The sequence below is a fragment of the Bubalus bubalis genome, chromosome 4 (genome assembly GCF_019923935.1).
Source record: "Bubalus bubalis isolate 160015118507 breed Murrah chromosome 4, NDDB_SH_1, whole genome shotgun sequence".
In the NCBI taxonomy this organism is placed as follows: Eukaryota; Metazoa; Chordata; class Mammalia; order Artiodactyla; family Bovidae; genus Bubalus; species Bubalus bubalis.
The window spans coordinates 136,105,015-136,127,575 of NC_059160.1; the positions used below are offsets into that span (position 1 = coordinate 136,105,015).

The following is a 22,561-nucleotide window of genomic DNA, read 5'->3' on the forward strand; positions in this document are numbered from 1 at the left end:
AGTGATGGGACTGGATGCCATGATCTTCGTTTTCTGAATGTTGAGCTTTAAGCCAGCTTTTTCACTCTCCTCTTTCACTTTCATCAAGAGGCTCTTTAGTTCTTCACTTTCTGCCATAAGGATGGTGTCATCTGCATATCTGAGGTTATTGACATTTCTCCCGGCAATCTTGATTCCAGCTTGTGCTTCTTCCAGCCCAGTGTTTCTCATGATGTGCTCTGCATAGAAGTTAAATAAGCAGGGTGACAATATACAGCCTTGACCTACTCCTTCCCCTATTTGGAACCAGTCTGTTGTTCCATGTCCAGTTCTACCTGTTGCTTCCTGACCTGCATACGGATTTCCCAAGAGGCAGATCAGGTGGTCTGCTATTCCCATCTCTCAGAATTTTTTTGCAGTTTATTGTGATCACACAGTCAAAGGCTTTGGCATAGTCAATAAAGCAGAAATAGATGTTTTTTTTGGAACTCCCTTGCTTTTTCAGTGATCCAGCAGATGTTGGCAATTTGATCTCTGGTTCCTCTGCCTTTTCTAAAGCCAGCTTGAACATCTGGAAGTTCATGTTTCACATATTGCTGAAGCCTGGCTTGGAGAATTTGGAACATTACTTTACTAGCGTGTGAGATGAGTGCAATTGTGCAGTAGTTTGAGCATTCTTTGGCATTGCCTTTCTTTGGAATTGGAATGAAAACTGACGTTTTCAAGTCCTGTGGCCATTGCTGAGTTTTCCAAATTTGCTGGCATATTGAGTGCAGCACTTTCACAACATCATCTTTTAGTATTTGAAATAGCTCAACTGGAATTCCATCACCTCCACTAGCTTTGTTCGTAGTGATGCTTTCTAAGGCCCACTTGACTTCACATTCCAGGATGTCTGGCTCTAGGTGAGTGATCACACCATCGTGATTATCTTGGTCGTGAAGATCTTTTTTATACAGTTCTTCTGTGTATTCTTACCACCTCTTCTTAGTATCTTCTGCTTCTGTAGGTCCATACAATTTCTGTCCTTTACTGTGCCCATCTTTGCATGAAAACTTGCCTTGGTATCTCTAATTTTCTTGACTAGAGATCTCTAGTCTTTCCCATTCTGTTGTTTTCCTCTATTTCTTTGCATTGATCACTGAGGAAGGCTTTCTTATCTCTCCTTGCTGTTCTTTGGAACTCTGCATTCAAATGGGTATATCTTTCCTTTTCTCCTTTGCTTTTCTCTTTACAACTATTTGTAAGGCCTCCTCAAACAGCCATTTTGCTTTTTTGCATTTCTCTTTCTTGGGGATGGTCTTGATCCCCGTCTCCTGTACAATGTCACGAATCACAAACCTCTGTCCATAGTTCATCAGGCACTCTGTCTATCAGATCTAGTCCCTTGAATCTATTTCTCACTTCTACTTAATCATAAGGGATTTGATTTAGGTCATACCTGAATGGTCTAGTGGTTTTCCCTACTTTCTTCAATTTAATTCTGAATTTGGCAATAAAGAGCTCATGATCTGAGCCACAGTCTGCTCCCAGTCTTGTTTTTGCTGACTGTATAGAGCTTCTCTATCTTTGGCTGCAAAGAATATAATCAAGCTGATTTGGGTGTGGACCATCTGGTGATGTCCGTATGTAGAGTCTTCTCTTGTGTTGTTGGAAGAGGGTGTTTGCTCTGACCAGTGTGTTCTCTTGGCAAAACTCTATTAGCCTTTGCCCTGCTTCATTCCGTATTCCAAGGCCAAATTTGCCTGTTAGTTATTTCTTGACTTCCTACCTTTGCATTCCAGTCCCCTATAATGAAAAGGACATCTTTTTTGGGTGTTAATTCTAACAGGTCTTGTAGGTCTTCATAGAACCATTCAATTTCAGCTTCTTCAGCGTTACTGGTCGGGGCATAGACTTGGATTACCGTGATACTGAATGGTTTGCCTTGGAAACAAACAGAGATCATTCTGTCGTTTTTGAGATTGCATCCAAGTACTGCATTTCAGACTCTCTTGTTGACCATGATGGCTACTCCATTTCTTCTAAGGGATTCCTGCCCGCAGTAGTAGATATAATGGTCATCTGAGTTAAATTCACCCATTCCAGTCCATTTCAGTTCTCTCTGTGGCACCATCTATAGCACATTGGACTTCTTGTCCGCCTGGGTGTGGTTATTCAAGGGTTGTGGTTTCGAGTCCCACCAGAGTCGAATTTTGACATCTCCTCCTTCACTTCCTGTAGCTTATTTACACTATTTTATTAATGGGAGATTAGGATTGCCATATATACACTACCAAGTGTAAAATAGATAGCTAGTGGGAAACTGCTGTAATGCACAGGAAGCTCTGGTACTTAATGGAATGGTCTTACCATAATCATTGTTAGTCATAATCATGTAATAATAACGGTGGCATCTGAATCTAGAGTCAACCAGGTCATCCATCTGATATTGGAAGAGGTCTGTTTTTAACTATTCATCAGTAGGAATTATTTTCAAAGTTTTCTACTGGTTCAAAAATAGCTGCTTACAAAGTAACAAGAACTAATAACCTAATTGTTGTGCTTCCAAGTAGCATCATTGGCTTAGTGCTTAAAACCACTAGTGCTGGATTAAATGGCAGGCTCAAGGACTGCTTAATCTACCTGCTGCTAATCTTCACCAAACAGCCTTGTCAGATGTAATTTGCTCCGTGGCAACGCTGCTCAGAAGGTAGCCGTGGAAGTAAAATGTCCACTGACATTCACAAAGCTCTCTTGTGTAAACTGAAACCATTGCCGAGGTGTCAAGGATGATTTTTAGGTTTAGCCAAGCAGAGTTCATGAATCCTTTAACCATTTATAGGAATAAATGTTTCTCATGCAGAGAAACAAAAGGAAAAGTCAAGAAATAAATTGCATATCATTACATAGTATGTCTGCTAATTTTTCTTTTATGACTTTGTTTGGGTTTAATGATTCAGTATGGGCTGCCTTGAATATAAATGTAAGCAATTATTAAGGAAATTACTTCCAAGGAAACAGGCAGACTCTCTCTTCCATTAAAAGGTTTTCATCTGTTAAACACTCCCATGTTTTAGGGCAGATTAGATTTTAGTGTTCAGAGACGATGAAGTGCCGGAAGCTAAGATGATCACAAAATCACAGGGCTGGGGGATCATCAAGAGGTCATTTAGCTCATCTTCCTGTCTCCATTCAAAATAGCATCCAGAGAAGAAAATGATTCACTCTCTTCTTCTATTTATTTATTGATATCTTTTGGCCACACTGCACTGCATGTGGAATCTTAGTTCACTGACCAGGAATTGAACCCATGCCCCCTGTAGAGGAAGCATGGAGTCTTAACCACTGGACCACCAGGGAAGTCTCTGTTTACCATTTTTTTGAAGCTTAGCCCTCTTTTTGAAATAGCTCTTTTTTGTTTCTTTTTGTTTTTAATGAGTGTTTCATTTCTGAAGGAATTCTGAAAAAATTATTTGGGGGTTGAATCATAGAAACATTGGGGCTAAAATGAGGGAGCACCCTTTGGGTCTTCTGTTCAAAAGAAACAATCCTGGCAAGTGAAATGCTGCTGTCAGTAACACAGAGGAGACTCATTTCTTAATAGAAATACTGGCCTAGAGGAAACCTGGAGGCCTGGGAGAATGGGAAAAGAATGTAGATTCAAAGCAAGCATTACAGGGATGAAAAATCCAGACTGAGGAAGATGATTTAGTGTCACATTGCTTGTAGAGGACATTTTGGGAAAGAACTGAGTTAGATATTAGGAAGAATTTATTGGAAGTGAGGAGATATGCTAAACACTGAAATGAATCCCTGGTTTAGTTATATTATTTCAATCTTAAGTGATCTTTTTTTTTTTTTTTAAGAAAAGGTTCTAATATTTGAACTAGTTTAAGCAAAGAGTTCATTGGGAGATGGAAAGATGATCTCATTTAATCAGAATAATAAATGACATTTGATACCTATTACTTTTTAAGATGAAAAAGTAATCTCCAAAATGACATTGAAATAAAGCTATCCCTTGGTATGGGTAGGGGATTGTTACCAGGACCCCATAGATAGTAAAATCCAACAGTACTCAAGTCCCTTATATAAAATGGCATAGTATTCACATATAACCTATGCACGTCCTCTTATATACTTTAAATTATCTCTGGATTACTTATAATACGTAATATAATGTAAATGCTATGTAAATAGTTGTAAATACAATGTAAATGTGATGTTACTTAAGCAACACAGTTGCTGGCATGGCAAATTCAAGTTTTGTTTTCTGGAACTTTCTGGAATGTTTTTTCCTGAATATTTTCGATCTGCAATTGGTTGACTCTGAGGATGCACAGTCTGTGGATTTGGAACCTGCAGATACAGAGGGCTGACTGGAATACATCTAATACCTAATATGCATGATCAAAATCCAGAATATTTCATCTGTGCATCACTAAGCTTATAATTCGTTAGGAGTACTCTCCTACCAGGTCCAGTTAAATAGATTTAAGACCTTTTTCAGATTAGTGTTAGGTACATAATACAAATGTGTGCTTGTAAACAATCAAATGTGATGTGGTCAGTTAACACAATGAGATCACTGGAACTGGACTCATAACTAATTCTGTAGGCAGGCCAAAAAACGAGATAATGAATAGACAATGAAGGACAGTTATGTAACTGCTAAAATAATTGTTGTTTCTCTTTGCTCTTCCAGTTCCCTGATAAGGAATATTCAAGAAATTAAGTTCACTATGAACACATGTCTTTGTGTTAATAGTGTACATTTTATTTTTAAATTTTTACGTTTGCAAGTTATTTCATATACTTATAGAATGTGCACATGTGTGTGCACATAAAGCACAGATACCTTTTTTTTTCTTTCTGCTTTGGCTTCTTGTTTTCTTTCTTCTATCCTAAGAAGACTGCTTTCTCCTCTGTATGCTCTCCTAGTATGCAAACCTTTCTCAACAAATCCTGCTCCCTAGAATTCATCACCACTGCACACACTACCTTGAATTGATATTACTATTTATTGGGTTGGTCATAGTGTTCATTTTTAAATCAGAATCCAAAACATTATGTATATAGCTAAACGATCAGACAAGGTTTCTCCAAACATCCATAGAGGTAAGAGTATCACTTCTTGGGTAAGATCTTGGGTTTAGAGTTGCTTAGAAGAAATAGCCAACAGAACCAGTGTTTATTCTCTGGGAGCCAGGGGACTGGCTTTATTTGCTTCTCTCCAGGACCTGAGTTGCTAGTTATAGAAAGTAAGTGAAAAGGTTAGGTCAAAGTACATCAAAGTACATCTGTCAGACCTGAATTTTATTCTCACCTCTATTACTGGCTGGGTGAACCTGTGTAAGCAACTTTATTTCTCTGAGGACAGTGTTAGACTCACTGTCATCTCCTACAAGTATGAGTTCTTTTTCTTGTAGGGTGGGGAAGGCATTGCGAATGTATGTATGGGAGTGGCCGTATTTTATACACAAATATATGGGATGAGAAATGACTGTCTCCATCTAGCCTCATGTTCCAGAAATGGAACTTCTACCTCTGTATGTGCAACTGAGAATTATATGACTTCAAAATGTGCTCACTGACAATATTCACATGAATTTAAAAGCTGTTTACACCAGAATGCCAACTTTACAATAAGAAATGTATCTATCAAGCTGATAGTTACATTGACTGCTGTATTTTCTCCCCATCGGCATAGATAGAGATGTTGTTGTTCAGTCGTATCCAACTTGTAGAGACCCCATGGACCGCAGCACGCCAGGCTTTCCTGTCCTTCACTATCTCTTGCCGTTTGCTGAAACTCATGTCCATTGAGTTGATGAGATGTAGAGATAAGTATGGAGAAGGCAATGACACCCCACTCCAGTACTCTTGCCTGGTAAATCCCATGGATGGAGGAGCCTGGTAGGCTGCAGTCCATGGGGTCGCTAGGAGTCGGACACGACTGAGCGACTTCACTTTCACTTTTCACTTTCATGAATTGGAGAAGGAAATGGCAACCCACTCCAGTGTTCTTGCCTGGAGAATCCCAGGGGCGGGGGAGCCTGGTGGGCTGCCGTCTGTGGGGTCCCACAGAGTCGGACAAGACTGAAGCGACTTAGCACAGCAGCAGCAGCAGCAGCAGCAGAGATAAGTATATGTGAAGAATAATTGTAACCAGTGAACTGGTTACCAAATGAATCTTGGTTCAGAACCAGGGAAACAAGTTGGCAGGTATAAATGACTGATTCAAAGCCATGGCATCCTAATGGATTCCTCTCTCTCTAGGTGTACAATTGCCACATGCTCTAGAGACCCATGCTCTTGGGCTGGGATCTTCTTACTCTGTTGGTGATGGAAAGGCACTGCCCATATATGCTGCTTTGAATTTTCCTTTCTCTGTACCAACTTCTGATGGATAAGGAATGCTTCCTTGTAAGAATTTTTAGATTCTTGGTAGAATAAAGCTCAAGTTTTAGCTGAAATACTGTTTATTAGTTTGTGAGGAAATACTAGATAATAATTGTATAAATGCTGTGCTGACTTTATCTGGAAGCGAGATTAAGTTTCAGCAACTTCTCCAAATGTGGTTCTGAAATATCATGAATAACTTGATAAGCTCTCTCTATGAAAAGGAATAGTGTTTTCACTCAGCATCATTATTATTTTTCAGTTTTTCCCTATAAGAATCCTTCCTCAAAATGTTTCTTTTTGGCAGAAGCTAACAGAATTATATAAAAAGATGAAAATCAATGAAAACAGAAATGGCATGATAATGGGTCCTGGGAATTACGGGACTGAGAACCTGGGAATCAAGCCCAGTTCAACATTCACAATAAGGGGATGTGCCTTTATGTCTCATGTTCAGTGAGGGGTGGTGGGGAACGAGCAAGTGCATGGGAGTCTTATCTGTTTCTCTGCCCACTTAGTCCTTTGTCACAGCAGAAAGTGATATAAGTTCAGAGTTCTCCTGTAAGGCTGTGTAAGGACATGCAGTTCTCAGAGGAAAATGATATGTTCAATGTAGAAGCTGCAGTATGGGTCAAAAAAATGTTAACAGGAAGGATAAATGCTATCTAAAAAGTCTTGGACTGGGAAAAGCCCTGGATTTTTCGATATTGGAACCACTGCATATGAAGGAAGCTATAATGGCATTTCATTTGGGTATTTAGTTAGAGGGATTTTTTAAAGGGTGAAATTTGTATACTCTATATATTATACTCATATTTTGAAATATTTCCTTTAATTATATGTGTATTTTTCCATTTTTATAACAGAGTGAGATGGCTAAAATCTCCCAATTTCTTTCTGTCTTCATTATATGAGAATAATCCCTAGTATCCATTTAAAGGTCAAATATATCTAAGTCAGAGTTACAATCGTGCACACTGAGGTGCTCATTCCTTTTATAACTGATCTCCAAGCAAGCAGCCTGGGGATAATATTTCAATGACATTCCTCTGTGATAATGCTCCTTGTTGTAAAAAAAAATCATTTTTAAAATTTCTATGCCTTGATTAAATAGATACTGTACAATAGATCCCATAATGAATGACACAAATGAAAAAATATTACTCCATGATACATTGTGTTATTGGTAGATCTGATGAAATGGAGTTTATGCTTCAGTAAGTACATTTTTAATAAGAAAAGTTATTTTCATAAAATTCATATTATAGTACTTCCTGAATTTTTAGGTACTCTTTTAGTTTAAAGAATACATTTTGATTTTCAAACAGGCAGTTTATGGATTCTGAAAGAGTTTAAATACCTAACACACACAATGTGTTTTAAATCATCTGCCTTTGACAGCTAATATGGCAGTATTTGGGCTTCCCTGATAGCTTAGTTGGTAAAGAATCTGCACCCTGGTTTGACTCCTGGGTCGGGAAGATCTGCTGGAGAAGGGAAAGGCTACCCACTCCAGTATTCTGGCCTGGATAATTCCATGGACTGTATAGTCCTTGGGGTTGCAAAGAGTTGGACTCCACTGAGCGACTTTCACTTTCATGGCAGTATTTAGACTTTGAAATTTTGCCGTGAAATTATGGCAGTGACCTTCTGCAAGTAATTTTTTATCTTAGAATCCTTTGTTGGCTGAATAGAAGAGTCTTGGGGTCAATAAATGGAGCAGAACGATATACTATAAATTATCCTGAAAAGAGAGCACATTTTTAATTGATTAAAAAATGTTGACTTATAAAATGACTGAACCTTTTGGTCCTTTGACTAAGATGAGAGTGGTGAAATATTGGAGGGATCTAACTGAGTCAGTGCCTAGGATGCTTACATTTTTTTTTTTTTTTTACTGAGTATAATTGCTTTACAATGTTGTGTTCGTTTCTGCTGTCCAATGAAGTGAATCGCCTCTATGCATACATATATGCTCTCCCTCTTTGAGCCTCCATCCTGCCCCCTCCATCCCATCCCTCTGGGTCATCACAGAGCACCCGACTGAGCTCCCTGTGTTACACAGCCGCTATCCAGTTTACACGTGTGTCACTCCTACTCCCCCAATTCATCCCACCCTCCCCTTCTGTTTTCTGTGTCTGCGTCTCTATTCTTGCCCTGTGCCATTTTTCTAGATTCTGTATATATGTGTTAGTATATGAGATTTTCTCTTTCTGACTGACTGCACTCTGTATGACTGACTCCAGGTCCATCCACATTTATACAAATGACCTTTTTGAGAATCTTGGACTGCAAGTGCTGCACCCATTGAGAGAGGCAGTTTGGGGTATAGCACAGTAGAGCACATTATGGGTAAATAATGCAAACGACAGTGTTGCAGAAGATGTTTCCCTTTTTATTAAACCTTAACATGAGGTTTAATTATGTTAGGTGTGATTAGATTAGCATCGTCTCCATATAGGCAGCCACAGCAACCATCTCACTGATGCAAAAATTGATAAGGAAAGGAAGAAATGAAGGCAGAAAAATAAAGATGGCAAAAGGAAGCGAGCCGGCTAGAAACTCCACCGTCACAAGTTATGCTGTGGGCAGAAGTCACTGATCAGATTTGCCTGCTCCTCCAGACTCTTGCCAAATGTAGTTATAAGCCTTTAGGTTCTTTATTTTACAGTTAAGATTTGAAACTCTGAAAATCTCAATATAACTTTTCTGTGTCATTGGACAAGTGCCACATGGTCATTTTATAGAAGGACCGTTTCTCACCCACATGGACCAGGGCTGGGGGAAAGGAGGATGGTTGATTTAAATACCCTAACTCAGAATTTACTGCGGATTTAAAATCTCTGACTTAATGTTGCATTAACTACCGGTGGCTGCTTTACTGCCTTTAAAACATGCATACATAATTGGATACTGTAATGCTTTGCGGGTAAAATAAATACCAACTCACACTAAAATAAATACTCTGCATGATGAAGTTCATGTAGACATAAATTAATCATTTACCAGTTAACCAATATGCACAGGAAAGAAATAGATCACTTATTAAAGGTTGCCTCATCTATAAAATGGGAAAAATAAAATGCTGATATATTTTACAGTGGTGCTGTGAGGGAAAATATATAAAATTATTGCTAAGCAGTTTATAAACCATAAAATGCAGTATGAACATTAAATTAATAATATTTGTACTAATTCAGATTCAACACCCTGTGCATTAAATATATCTCTTTGCCTATTGAAACATACATATAACCAAGCTGAGGCTTTTTATTTTAATTTTTATCAGTGTCTTTGGAATTCCGCAGAGCATCACAGGAGTTACTGCTTATGTTAAAAACTCCTCAGCACCAACATTTCCAAGAAAAAATTCTTGGCTGTTCACATCCCCAACTCCACTTTTTAAAGAGAACTTTGAAGTTCTCTCCCAAAGAGCCTGATGTCTTTCAACGTGTATAGACATCATAGTTATGAAGCAGATATGGGTGTGAATTTTTTGATCAGGTGGAAGTGATGAACATGCCCTGTCACTTGGTTTATCCTAAATTATGGAAGCGATGTGAAGTTGGCGGGGAGGGGCATCATGTCTCTGCAGATTGCATTGAACGGATCTGAGCTGGAAATATTCTGTGCTGGGACAGGAGTGCAGCCCAAACAGCAGGGTTTTGGGGATATCATGCCGCTCAAAACGTTACAGGCTTTAGAGATAAATCAAGCTCCTGTGTCTCAGCTCGAGTCCAGAAATGTTGTTCAAGGGCACAAGGGAGAACTATGCAGCAGAAAACATATCTCCCTTACTCTTCTCCCTTTTCTTGCTCTTCCTCTTTAATGGAGTCTTATTATTTAGAAGACCAACTTGTACCAAAATGTGCTGTAATCCACTCAGCACATTTTTAACATTGTCAGGTGTCCCTTTGACTCTCAATGATAAAACACATCAGGCATTTCTCCACTCACTTCCCTTTTATAGGGGCCGTTAATATAGAAATACCTCCTCATCTTCCACTATGAAATGACAAATGGCTGGCTGGAGAAATCTGAAATACTGCCAGGCCTTCCCTATGTATCATGTGTCACCAGCAATAATAAACAGTGACTAATCTTTGGTCATGAACTATATTTATGGCTTTCTTGTCGTCAGGAGGTAGGTATTTTCTCAAATCAGGTTTAAGGCTCTATATTTACCTTAGGAACATGTGTGCTAGAAAAAAATCTACCTAAGTCCAAAGGAAAATAACCCTCCCACTGTCTTTCATTTAACTGTTTGTAGAACTTGGCATTTCCATGTATCTCTTTTTTCCATCAGGATTCCCCCAGGAGTGTTGTGATCAGGAATCTAATCTATCCCAGTCCATTTACCATTTTGGTGATAATGGTCTCCTTGTCTGATGGGAAAAGTAACAGGAAAAGGAATATGGCTAAAATGCATACCTCTCCCACTTGAAGTTTATCAGAGATCAAAAGGAAACACAGTGAAACTATTTCCTAAATCCCAATCTTGGTTACGGGGATTGACATTTTCCTAAAGGAACAGAGCACCAGAAGAAAAAATGGGAGAGGCAAATTAAGGCTTTGAAAGAAACTAAGGTCAGTAAGGCAGAGAAGGCAATGGAACCCCACTCCAGTACTCTTGCCTGGAAAATCCCATGGACGGAGGAGCCTGGTAGGCTGCAGCCCATGGGGTTGCTAAGAGTCGGATACGACTGAGCGACTTCACTTTCACTTTTTACTTTCATGAACTGGAGAAGGAAATGGAAACCCACTCCAGTGTTCTTGCTTGGAGAATCCCAGGGACGGGGGAGCCTGGTGAGATGACGTCTATGGGGTCGCACAGAGTCGGACACGACTGAAGTGACTTAGCAGCAGCAGCAGCAGCAAGGTCAGTAAGGCAACAATTCTACTTTAGTTCAATGTAACTAATATCAGCTGTCTGCTAGATACCAGCCCAAACCAACAAAAAACACTGCCCTCATGGAGCTTACATTGTAGTTGTGGGAGACAGACAATAAATAAATGAGTAATAAATAAATCATTTGTGCAATTTATCAGATGATGGTGGTTATCATGCTGAGAAACATATCAGGGAAGGAAAATAGGGATTGTGGGAAGGGGTTGCATTTTACAAGGGTGATCAGTGAAGAGCGTACTGATCAGTGTTGAGGAGTCAACATTTGAGGAAAGACTTGAAGGAGAGGAAAGAGCAAGTCTTGTGGGTTCCCTGGGAAGGATGTCCCAGATAGGACAGAGCATGTGCAAAGGCCCTGAGGCAGGAACATACCTCCTGTGCTGGCAGAACTCGAGGGAAGCCAGAGCAGTCCTTTAGTCCTTTAGTCCTTTCCCCCAGCCCCCATGTCCTCAGCCTGCTTCTTGTCCATGGAAAAGCTTTAGCCAAAGTGAAAAGTGAAAAGTGAAAGTATTAGCAATTCAGTCATGTCCAACTCTTTGCAACCCCATGGACTGTAGCCTGCCAGGTTCCTCTGTCCATGGGATTCTCCAGGCAAGAATTCTGGAGTGGGTAGTCATTCCCTTCTCCAAAGGATCTTCCTGACTCAGGGACTGAACCCAGGTCTCCTACATTGTAGGCAGATTCTTTACCGCTGAGCCACCAGGGAAACCAAACATTAAGTTTAATCAGAGAAGTGAGAAAATGCATAAACAAACAAACAAAAGCAGTCAAACAGGACAAAGCATTAATGGTTCGTAAGCAAAGTTACCTTTAGTTCCTTCTCAAGGGCTACAGATAATATTCTGAGCCCTATCCTGTGAGTTTGTGAGTTAGTCTAAAACCCCCACCAGGTGGAAGATGTTAACTACATGATGACCAGGCTGTAGCCATGATGTAGCTGCCACAGTTCCTAAAACTGGCCTCAAGGAAATGGAAACAAACTGACCCTGGTCCTGAATATTAATTGTACTTATAACAATCAACATGATACTGGCAATCATCACAGACCACTGGTGACCATTTCAAGATGACTGTCAGAGCTGACCGTGCTGTTTCAGCATGAAGCCCCCTCCCTCTGCCTATGAAAGCTCCTGCCCAACTGGATGTAGTTGGGAGAAGTGGGGAGGGAATTGGCCCTTGGACAGGAGTTTGCCTTCTCCTCTGGTTGCTGACATCCAAAAGAAAGCAAACTTTCCTTTCCATCAGCCTTGCCTCTTTAATATCTTTTGAGCAGCCAGCAGCCAGACCCCACTTTTGGTTACAATTAGAGTGGATTTAATGTGGAGGTGGATGGCAGGAAGAGAGGGTGGACATGGTGGGCTGAAACATAGGTGGCCTGAGGACCATTGTAAGGCTCTAGATTTTACTCTGATTGAAACAGGGAATCACTGTTTTGAGTCAAGGAGCAGAATGACCTGACTTATATTTTATTGGTAGATTGGGAGTTTGGGATTGACATGTACATCTGCTATGTTTAAAATAGATAACCAACAGGGACCTACTGTATAGCACAGGGAACACTGCTCAATATTTTGCAATAACCTAAATGGAAAAAGAATCTGAAAAAGAAGAGATACATGTATATGTGTGACTGATTCACTTTGTTGTATACCTGATACTAACACAACATTGTTAACTGTACTCCAATATAAAAGAAAAAGTGAAAAAAGAAAATACACTCTAGGGTGCAAAGGTGGAAGCAAGGAGATAAACTAATTAAAATGAAAAATTCAACTCTCCTGTCTGTGTAAGTTTAATGAATATGAACCAGAAATTAAGAGACAAGAGTTGAAAATTATATGCAAAGACATTGAAGTTGTAACTACACAAAGTTAAAACTGGTTGGAAGAGAGAGTTCAATAAAGCAGTTGATTCATTTCCTCAGCACCAAATGCCAGGTTTGAAAATATTTTAGAATAAGTTCATGAATAACCAGTGATTAAACAGATGTAAATTTTGGGAACATTGAATATCTATTGCTACTGTTGCTGCTGCTAAGTCGCTTCAGTCTTGTCCGACTCTGTGCGACCCCATAGATGGCAGCCCACCAGGCTCCCCCATCCCTGGGATTCTCCAGGCAAGAACACTGGAGTGGGTTGCTGTTTCCTTCTCCAATCCATGAAAGTGAAAAGTGAAAGTGAAGTCGCTCAGTCGTGTCTGACTCTTCATGACCCTATGGACTGCAGCCTACCAGGCTCCTCTGTCCATGGGATTTTCCAGGCAAGAGTACTGGAGTAGGTTGCCATTGCCTTCTCCAGATCTATTGCTAAGTAATAGATTTAAAAAAAAACTCCCTCCTTTAACATGGGGTCTGGGTTATGAAAATAAACAGATGCCTATTATGATGTTGGAATTGTCTCTTCAAGTACTTTTTGGTCCTGGCAGCCAAAAAAACCAAAAAAGACCACCCAAGAAACAAAAATCAAGACCTTTCATTTGGAACTTAAGGAAACTTGAAAAGTTAAGAATGTAAATCAGCAAGAAAAATGAAGGGAGTCATAGTTCAGACTATTCGTGTTTTTATTTTCAAATTTAAAACATGACTAATGGGAAGAAAAAAATAGTTGAGTCTTCTTCAAGAAACAAAGAAATGGAGAAATAAAAATTCTGATAGAAGGTGAATTTAGCTTTGCAATCGTCCTTCCTGGCAGTCAGAATTATTAGGTTATGAAACAGAGCTCTCTCCATTTCTCTTGGGCGGTTTAGGTTTGGAACAAATTGGACCTGAAAAAGTGTCAAAATTCACAGTAGGAGTGCCTACTCAAAGTACCATTTCTCTCTGAAGTAGGTTACTACATTCACCTAGGGAAATTTCTATTGAATTATAATTAGGTGGCTAATTAAAAAGTGGATTACCAACTATATTAAAATATGAGAGGAAAATGTGTACATCATTCATTCTTTAATTTAGAAAATCCACTGCTTCCTTAAAAAATTCTCACTGGAAAATTCCATATATAATACCCATGTTTTCTTTTTTTCTTTTAAATCAAATTTATTGAAGCAAGTCTAGGGTTTTGTTTGTTGAGGTAATAGAACTAATTTGAGCTTCCCCATTAATAAAAAACTTGCCTCTGTATCATAGTTATCATTCTTTAGAATGAGAACTGCTGGCTCTGAAAAATAGTGCAAGGTTCCTAGAAGAAATAATAATAATGAAAACAATAACTGCTACCATTTAGTCACTGCTAATATATATTAAATTCTAGATGTCTCATTTAATTCTCAGGAACTCTCTGTTACTGAGAGAATTATGGTTGTCACCTAACATACCTATTACTCATGTTACAGTAATTTTATGCCTATTAAACAGGTAAGGGAACTAAACTCGGAGAAGTTAGGCCAATTATTCAAAATCACACAGCTTAATGGTGTGAAATTCAAGCTCAGATCTTTTTGACCTAAGAAAGTGAAAGCCGCTCAGTCCTGTCTGACTGTTTCCAACCCCATGGACTATACCGTCCATGAAATTCTCCAGGCCGGAATACTGGAGTGGGTAGCCTTTCCCTTCTCCGGGGCATCTTCCCAACCCAGGGATCAATCCCAGGTCTCCCACATTGCAAGTGGATTCTTTACCAGCTGAGCCACAAGGGAAACCCAAGAATACTATCCCTTCTCCAGCGGATCTGCCCGACCCAGGAATCAAACCAGGATCTCCTGCATTGCCAGTGGATTCTTTACCAAAACAATCTTGTATTAAGCAAGAATTTTGCCTCCCTTAAAATGTTTTAACATTAAACTAAAACTATATGGTTGCAGTCAACTGGTTTTGAAACTGATACTGTTCATGTACCATATAAGCAGTTAATCAGGATCTTTTATTAATGAGAAGACCATATTTCCTAGCCATTTGTCCAGACATCAGTTTATTTTATAAAGTAAATGATTGTCAGGAGAGTCCTCAGCTATTACTAACAGCAGAAGTTTAAAAGTAAAAGTCATCTGTTACTATAGGTTATTATTTGTCTTTCCCTATTTTCTTCTGATTTCTAAGAAAGAAAAAATTAAATGATAGCCCTTGAACTTTGGTATGATACAATTTATGAGCCTGCTACCTTAGTCACATATTAAGTGGGTCAGTCTATTTCTAAAAACACTTAAAAATTGGCCACCCCAAGTAGATGACTTAGCAGATAGGCACAACTGACTGCTGGGATGGGCTTCCTGAATCGCTCACTACAGTCCCCATACCAGGCAGGTGACTCGGAGTTCTTTCTCAAATAATGACAGCCATAACATTGTAACTATGCTCATTTTTATTGGTGAGCCTGTTGTATGTCAGACACTGTGCTTATTGCATGTATTACTTCACTTTGCTCCAGGATTTCTCAGTTGCGGTTCCACCTTTTGGGCTGGATGAGTTTTTCTTTGTGGGGGGTGGGGGGTGAGGTTGGGGTGTCCTGTGCATCCTGGGAAGATTTGAAACATCCTTGGCCTCTACTCCCCAGATGTCAGCACACATACCCGCTCCAGTCGTGATAGCCGAGGCCATCTCCAGACATTGCTAAATGTCTCCTGAAGGGCAGAATCGCCCCTAATTGAGAGAGAGCCTCTCTGTTTTACTCCCTCAACAACTTGAGGGATATTAGTACTATTAGATTAGTAATATGACTGATGAGGAAACTGACTACAAGAGGTTTAAGGCTCGCAGTTAATAAATTACAGAGCACATAGATCACCTATCTCTTGAATGCTATTTTTCAATGGTTGAAACTCATAAGTGAAGATCTGCCCTCTTTCCCACCTTCTTTTTTTTTTTTTTTCCATTTGACTGTACCAGATCTTAGTTGCAGCATGTGAGATCTAGTTCCCTGATCAGGGATTGAACCTGCAACTCCTGCATTGAGAGTGTGACATCTTACCCACTGGGCCACCAGGGAAGTCCCTTTCCCACCCTCTCCACACCTGTATTTCACTGTGGGGTGGAGCAGTGGGAAAGAAGAGATGGTGCATGTGCACAGAATTTCTATTGTACAGATTAATTCCGCTTTAATTGGAATTTTGAAAACTAATGAAAAAAATTACAAGTGTTACATGATCCATTCTCAGGGTTTTTTAATCGGTCTGATTTAATTCTTCCCAATTAGCATGCCATTATGGAGGAGTATTATGTTGAGAATCAATATTACACTAAACACTAATATTTTATTCAGTATTAAAAATTTATACAAATGGTAATACAAGTGCTTTATTCCTACTTTCTCTAAATGAGAAGAAATGCTTCCTTAGGGCAATTCCAGCTACAAAGAAAAGGTTATCTTCTGAGGAGACTATTGGTATTACATTTGACATAGATCATTGCTTACATGAATCAGTAAGATTTAATTGAATGAAATTTATTTTATTGTAAAGTGTATATATTTTTCAGGATGTCAGATTGTTTTCATGACAATAAAATGACATTATTGTGCAGTACTGCTAAATCGGACAAAATATAACTCACATTATGATTGTAGGATATCATTTTTTTCTTCTTCTTTTTTTTTTTTTCCTATTACTACCCTTTTTTGAGTTAGCTATAGTCTTAGACGGGAATTTGAATCTATATCCAGATTCTGCATCTTATATCTTCTTTGCAAAGAGGAATTAATAAGCCTAATAGATAAACAGTACACTAGAGAAACATCTAATAAATAACCACCTAGAAAGAGGTCAGTGAGGTGTGGTTTAAAACAGATATTTCAAATCTGCTTTCCGAATTGGGTCCCTCTGTCCCTCTCCCAGCATCTGGCCTTGCCGTGGTCTCTAGTTTTAGAGCCTGGGTCCCCTGCGTGCATCCTCCCGTTCCCCTCTCCCCTCCCTTCATCTCGCCTGTCGTCTGTTGCTTCTCCCCCCACAACTTCAGTAGCTTCTTCAAACTTCCAAACTAGGGTAGCACCATGAGATTACCATAGTTTTGATCCCAGGAAGGCATTTATGATTTTTTAAATAACTTACATACTTAAATTCCCAATTTCTCTTATATTTTAAAATCATAAGGAAACTATGCCTTTTAAAACATACCTAACTTTGTGAATTACTATACTTTGTTCTTCAGTATTAGAAAAGTTTTGCTCCATATTTTAGTAATCTCCCAGTTGGGTTGGCAGGATCAGTATGTTAATATGCACATACTTTGAAAAAGCTAGTCTCCAGGAAAAGGATGCTTATAATTCCAAAGGCATATTAGAAGTTAAAAACTGCCATGCAAAATCTAAGCAGGAAAAAGAAACACTGATTAAATAAAGCTAACTGAAAAATTAGAAATTGAAGGTATGTTCAGCATGGCAATCACAGTTACAAACAGGAAAATTTAAACTAAGAAAACATTTAATTGGTTGACTTTTCTAAAATATTGATTGGACTTCATTAATAAGCATTTTATGCATATGGCTATTCTGAAAGTTTCTTTAAAAATGAAAGACTTGTGCCTTAATGAGACATATTATCACACGAATATATTTGAATCTGGCTTATGAAAAATAGGACTTTAGAATTTAAAATGTGTGCCTAAAATGCAAATATATTTAATTAACTGAAAACCCATAAGACAGGACTTCTTCAAATAAGCAATTACTTCAGGGACTAATCGTGTAAATAGGATCCTGATTCATTAGCACAAATACCCATATGAGAGAAGGATAAGAAAATTTTATTCTTTAGGTTATTTATGCACACGTGGTAATATCTCATTAATTTAAGACTTCAGTAAATTTAAAATCTTTTGATAATTTGCTCATGAGCTGGGCTGATGTTTACCTTTTTTTGCAAACATTTTATTTATAGGTAGATAACATATGGTGTTTTAAACATTTATTTTCAATCTTATGTACACTTTTTAGACAGAATAAGATATTTTCAATGAACCTCAGGCACTTTACAAGCTCCTACATACACCCAATCTATATGCTAATAACAAAATGTTCATATGATTCATTGTAAGCGGTCTCCTTACAATGGAGAAATCTCCTTAAGGATTTCTGTTTTATAATGTTTTGTTGAAGTTACTATATGTAGTTTAAAGTAATAAAACCACATTTGTTTAAAGTTATTTGTAATTCAGCCTTCCCACACATTCAAATATGCCCACCTCCCTAATTCAGTAGAAAAAATGAAATTTTGCAACATTCACAGCTACACATCTAGAGAGAATTTTCCTTTTAAATATGCACTAGAACATATGCAGAAAAAATACAATGAAGTGTGAAAATAAATGACTTTGTGAGTATGGACAAAGGAGAGTGAAGTGTCTCAAAGCAATTTAAGTCCTGTAGGCACAATACACTGGTGAAAACTCAGTAAAATAGCCCTTTCCTCAAAAGGTGATGTCACTCATTCGGGATGACTGAGTTCTAATCACTTGCTTGCAAAGTGATAATAAGTTTTTCCAATTAAAGACAGTCAGTTCCTAGGCCAAAGGGGTGGATGCTCCAAACTAGGACATCTGGGATGAAGAGAAATGCCACAGCACAGATCTGACATTTCTAAATCTTCCTTGTTTGTGGCCATGACTTTTCAGCATCCACATGTCAATTTTCTGCACAAGATGCTACTCTAAAGAATCTTAAAATTGTTTATAAAGCAAGTAGAAGAATTCTTTTATTTTAATGACCAAAACTCATTATGTAGAACAAAATGACTCAAAATTCTAAACCAGATAATATATATTTCACTTTGACACAAACCACAACTGAGCGAATAAACTGAACAGTCTCTTTTCTATGAAACACACCGATGGCAAATCTAGATATGAGAAGTCATGCCATCTTCACACAAGAAGTAGTTCCATTTGTTTTTAATGTTGTGAGAAGATTAGAATTATCCATATTAGTAGTTACTTACCATACAAAGGGGAAAAACAAGCTCCAATTCCATTTTCATGACTTAATCAAGAATACTTGCTGAAAGAGGACTCTTATCGTGTGTGTCTGGATAGTTACACAACCTGGGTAGGAGATACAAGCACAGAATGTTTCATCATCAAGGAGAAAACTTCTCAAGAAATACTAGTTTGTTGTATCAGTGATTTCTCATCTGAACGAGTGCTATCCCAGCCAACTGTGTGCTATTTACAAATCAATCAGGTGCCCACGGGAGTTTGAGCAAGAGAGGCTGGAATGACTACCCCCATTAGGGGAAGAAGACCTGGGGTTGCATCCCACTGGGTATTTGCATGAAGTGAAGGCCCTTCACTTCACTCAGGCTCAGTTCTTCATCTGCCTTGTAGGGTACTAATGCCAGCTATTTGAGGGACTGCTCTCACAAGCAAATGAGACAATGAGTAGAAAGATGTTTAGTCAACAGTAAAACTGTTTCATTTATTTATACTCTGACTCTGTTGTAAGGATCTGAGGTGGCTTCCAAAAAGAAAAATAATGAAATGTGAGTAAAAATAAGAAAACAGGGACTTCCCTGGAGGTCCAATGTTTAAGACTCAGTAGGTTCAATCCCTGGTTGGGGATTTAAGATCCCACATGCCTTGAAGTGTGGCCAAGAAAAAAAAAAAGGGTTGAGAGTAAAAAAGGAAGTATACATGCTACCTACATTGGTTAGCACTTGATTGAAGGTATAAAGTTTCTTGGTAATTTAGGGAAAACGAAGACACAGTTTCTTCTTAATCTTCTATTAGAGAGGAAAAGATACATTACTTCCCCTAAAGAAGCCAAGTATTTTATCCTCTTGATATGAAATTCATCAAAAATTTAAAGCATGTAAAACATGATACAGGGGCATTGAAATAAAATGGATTATTCTATTTAACAGGAATAGGGCTGACGACTATGAAAATTGAAGGGCAAAATAATACTTTTTCTTGTTTGTGCTGGGTCTTTGTTGCAGCATGCAGGCTTCTGTAGTTGTGGTGCATGAATTTAGTTGCCCTGCAGCTTGTGGGATCTTAGTTCCTTGACTGGGGATCAAACCTGAAGCTCTGAAACAGGGTACTTTTGCTTGGAGGTAGTGCATGCCAATGGCACCACACTCCAGTACTCTTGCCTGGAAAATCCATGGACGGAGGAGCCTGGTGGGCTGCAGTCCACGGGGATGCTGGGAGTCGGAGACGACTGAGAGACTTCACTTTCACTTTTCACTTTCATGCATTGGAGAAGGAAATGGCAACCCACTCCAGTGTTCTTGCCTGGAGAATCCCAGGGACGGGGGAGCCTGGTGGGCTGCTGTCTATGGGGTCGCACAGAGTCGGACACGACTGAAGCGATTTAGCAGCAGCAGCAGCATCAGCAGTGCATGCCAAGTTGCTTCAGTTGTGTCCCACTCTTTGTGACCCCATGGACTATAGCCCTCTAGGCTCCTCTGTCCATGGGATTTTCCAGGCAAGAGTACTGGAGTGAGTTGCCATTTCTTCCTCCAGGGGATCTTCCTGACCCAGGGATCGAACCCAAGTCTCTTAACGTCTCCTGCAGTGACAAGCGGGTTCTTTACCACTAGCGCCATCTATTACTGCTATGAAAATTGTCTTACTCCTAGAGGCACACCTGAAGCTTGAATTAGGGAAATCCTGACTATAAGCACAATTCACTCCCAAGTAACAAGTCATCCAAATCTCTTCCCTTGCCACGCCTTCCTAACAAACACATAGGAGCTCCTGAGCTGAAGTCATGATCTCAACGGTGAGGAGAAATTTCTGAAGGAAGTCACTGATGGCTTTCGACCCTAGGCCAGTCAGTGTTCATTAATATAAATAGGGGGTAAAGCGGCAAAGATAATGAGGCCAAATATGATATAGTACTGACTGCCGCACAGCCCATTTTGTGGGGCCATTTCAAAAGGGAAAGGATGAGAAAGGGAAAGGTATATGATCTTATGATCACACTGTAAGTGAAACACATCCCAGCACGAGGCTCTTCCTTGAAATCCACATGTTTTCCTGACTTCCTTGAAATCTCACTTAAAAAACTTTTTTTTTTCTTTGAGTCTCTGAGCAAGTAATATCTGGTCTTTCTGCTGTACCACTTGGAACATACTACATAAGAGTTCATATGCACTGAAATGTTTGTAGATTTTCCACCTTCTCTGCTGTCAGGAAGCCCAGCTCCAGTTAAAATGTATGTACTATTAAAAAAAATTATCTTGTTGGCTCCGATGCATGGCATGTGGGATCTTAGTTCCCTGACCTGGGATTGAGCCCATGTCCCTTGCATTGGAAGCATGGAGCCTTAACCACTGAACCACCAGAGAAGTCCCAGTCTCGCAGGAAACTCCTCTCAATTTTTTTCTTCTGGCTCCTCTATTTCCTCCCCTTAAGCATGGGCCTTCCTTCAGATTCTCCACTTGGCAGCGATTTCATTCACACCCACAGCTTAAGTTGTCTTTTTGGATGCTTCTCCAGGCTGGATCCTCCTCCCCAACGTCTTCTGAATTTGCTTTTCTTTTCCTGCCTAACATCAATGGTGCTGCCACCCTCTGTGGCTTGAACGCTTGGAGTCATCTTCAGTCTTCTCCTCCATCGCTGCACCTTTGTATAGAGCATACCACCTGGCTACGGCCACTTGGCACACAAATGTCATTTCCCTTTTACATGTCAAAGGCCACTGTGATCAATAATACATCTCGCCTCCATCATCTCCCTTCCAGGTGGTGGCCTCTTTTCTCATGCACCCCTATGTCCAGTCCCCATCCTTTCCCAGGTTTCAGGGTGGATCCCGGTTTTCTTCCTAAACCCTCGTGCTTCCCCACTTGCTCGAAAGCGTCCAATATTTCTTTAGTCCCTAGCAGATCAACTCTAAAACTTCTCAGCAGAGAAGTTTCCAATAGCTGAGATCAGTACACTGACCACATTTAACATGACCTTTCTAGTCCTACTAAACCATTTCCCCTCTCTGTAGCCCTCTCCCCCAAAGCTGTTTCCTGCCTCCATGATTTTGTTACTAGCTTTCTGCTTCTGAAATGTTCATCTCGTAACACCCAGTTCAGACACTACCTCTTTCAGGCATCGCCCTGGATTCTTGAGTAGAACCTATGTACCCTCCTCTACAAACCCAAAGATCCTTAAATGTTCTCTCACTACAAGATTCATATTTATAATACTCTGGCTTTATTCAATAGCTATAAATACAGCAGTACAAAGAGCTCTCAGAAAGTGTGTAATCTAGCTAGGGAAACCCTGCTTTATTCACATTTCTAACTTCCATGGTGTAGTATTTCATGCTTGAATGTTGTGAATGCTATATAAATAATAGGTGATTAGATGGTTTTTAAACGTCAGATAGCACCATGGAATGCTCTGAACACAGGGGTAAGACACCATTTTAGAAACTC

General features: G+C 39.3%; 2 protein-coding genes across 6 annotated transcripts in view; one reads left to right on the top strand and one right to left on the bottom strand.

The window, feature by feature from the left end:
* Positions 1-22,561, bottom strand: part of RHOBTB1 (Rho related BTB domain containing 1) — a 141,388-nt gene that overhangs the window by 105,532 nt on the left and 13,295 nt on the right. Inside the window, exon 2 of the mRNA XM_044942148.2 lies at positions 19,130-19,232. The gene's annotated coding sequence lies outside the window, so the exon portion shown is untranslated. The remainder of the gene's footprint in view (positions 1-19,129; positions 19,233-22,561) is intronic.
* LOC112584678 overlaps positions 1-22,561 on the top strand; it is a 358,045-nt gene that overhangs the window by 29,929 nt on the left and 305,555 nt on the right. The gene's annotated exons all lie outside the window — the stretch shown is intronic.